Source organism: Penaeus japonicus, unplaced genomic scaffold (genome assembly GCF_977035675.1).
Source record: "Penaeus japonicus unplaced genomic scaffold, GWHDUDI00000001_assembly GWHDUDI00000008, whole genome shotgun sequence".
NCBI classification, from domain to species: domain Eukaryota; kingdom Metazoa; phylum Arthropoda; class Malacostraca; order Decapoda; family Penaeidae; genus Penaeus; species Penaeus japonicus.
In genome coordinates this window covers 25,112,682-25,115,181 of record NW_028234410.1, presented here as the reverse complement: position 1 = coordinate 25,115,181, position 2,500 = coordinate 25,112,682, and the positions used below count along the sequence as shown (strand labels likewise).

The 2,500-nt window shown below is 21.9% G+C and overlaps 1 protein-coding gene across 1 annotated transcript in view; it reads right to left on the bottom strand.

The window, feature by feature from the left end:
* Nucleotides 1-2,500, bottom strand: part of LOC122260025 (zwei Ig domain protein zig-8-like) — a 61,419-nt gene that overhangs the window by 58,521 nt on the left and 398 nt on the right. The gene's annotated exons all lie outside the window — the stretch shown is intronic.

Here is a 2,500-nt window from a genome sequence, read left to right as displayed (position 1 = left end):
GAATATGATTAAGTTGATAAACACTCAAAGACCTGAAAGCTGTTGCAAAAATCATTATGACCAATTTTCGTTGGACATATTTAAGATAAAGTCATTGTGATACTTTGACTTTGTTGGCAGTGCAATATGCATGTAGAAGATACTAGTTGTAAACTTTGCTAAGGAGAATACAAGCGAACACTCGTATAATATATATTTTAGTGTCATGTAATGTGTCCTTGCTGACCACTTAGCAAGAGTTACGCAGAGCTATGTAACTATTTCATATCATATGATGCATTAGAAGATATATTTACACGGATCCTAAATTCGGAATGTAATATCATACCATGACCATATATCAAGCGCAACATTGAATCCATTGCAGATTGCTTGGGTGGTACATGAATAAATGATGATATACTAATTGATATAATTATGTTAAAGCCTAAATTTTAAATGTAAGATTAACATATATTGTAATGACCATGTACCAAATGTACGAAAAATTGGCTACGTCCGTGCAGTTCGCCAGGGTTGTAAATAAAAGACTAAACCGGATTTCTCCATTATTGATCGTTTGGTCACTGATGGATTTTTTGGAAAATGATTTTTTCTTTATTCTAATTTTCGCATAGATATTTTGCAATATTTCACTCATTCATCCCCTAATACTACTTCGTTCCAATAATCAGGAGCACATGTCCGAGAGCGAAAGTAAAGTCTACGCTGGCAAATGTGCGTGCATGCATTCAATCACGGTGAACTCCTACATTGGTATGTGTGCGCTCGTTTACATTGACCTATTTATTAGTGTGCTTTCACCGGGTGTGTGCAATAGTGCTGATATATTCAAGTGCATCGGCCGGTTATTTTCAGGCATTGCCGATACGTTGTGTTTTGTTCAGCTTTGTTTTTGCTTGTTTATTTTCGCGAGAACTTTACTCAGGTAAAGTGTGACTCAACATTGGTGTTGCATTTTGCCTCTTTTTTCGATACTTGTCCTTTACGCCCTAATAATCTAGTGCGAATATAGTGGGTTCATTTTTGTTTTCATTCTGTTTTTTTTTTTTTTTTTTTTTTTTCGAGTCAGGTAAAGAACGCTGAGTACAAGAGCGTATATGTTTATTTCTTTAATTTTTTGGAAATGTAAGATGGAAATCAAATGTGTGTATGTGTGCGTGTGTGGGTGTGTGTGTGTGTATGTGTGTGTGTGTGTGTGTGTGTGTGTGAGTGTGTGTGTGTGTGTGTGTGTGTGTGTGTGTGTCTGTGTGTGTGTGTATATATATATAATATAAATATATAATATATATATATCTAATATAATATATATATATATAAATATATATAATTATATAAAAATATATAATTATATCATATAAATAAATATAAATATATATGATATTTATATATATATACAAAAAGTGTGATTGTGGGTATATATGACATATAAATAGACATATATAATATATATATATCTATAAATATAAATATATATAAATATATATATAAATATAAATATATATATCTTAAATACAATATATATATATATATATATATATATATATATAATATATAATAAATAATATATTATAAATATGTTTGTGTGTATATATGATTTTTATGATATATATAATATATATATATAATATATATTAATTTATATATATATATATTATAATATATATAATATATAACATATATATGTAAATTTATAATATATAAATATATACATATATATAATTTGTATAAAATATAAATATAATATAATATATATATATATATATATAAAAAGATTATATAAATATATATATATATATAAATATATATATACAATACTATATATTATTATAATATAATATATATAAATATATAAATTATAAATATATATATATATATATAGTATATATAAATATATACATCATATATATATACAAATAAATATATATATATATATATATATATTTAAATATATATATATATATATAATATATATATAATGTAATATATATATATATATATGCTAATATGTATATATAAAATATATATATATATATATATATTATTTATATATATATCTATTATATATATATATATTTACATATAATATATATGCAAATGTTATATGTGTTTGGTGGGATATATATATTTATATATACTTATATATATAATAATAATATATAATATCTATATAAAATGTATATTTATAGAATATATATATATATTTATATATATGTTAGATGTATGTATATAGATATAACATGTAATAAATACATATATATATTATATAAATATATAAGATATATATATATAACTATATATATATACATAAATACATATAAATATATATATATATATAGATATATATATATACATATATACATATATATATATATATATATATATATATATATATATATATATATATTATATATTTATATATACAAATCGAAAGTATAATTGAAGGGTATTTATACAGTAGATACGAAAACTTGGAACGCAAGCATAAGAATAAGGAAGA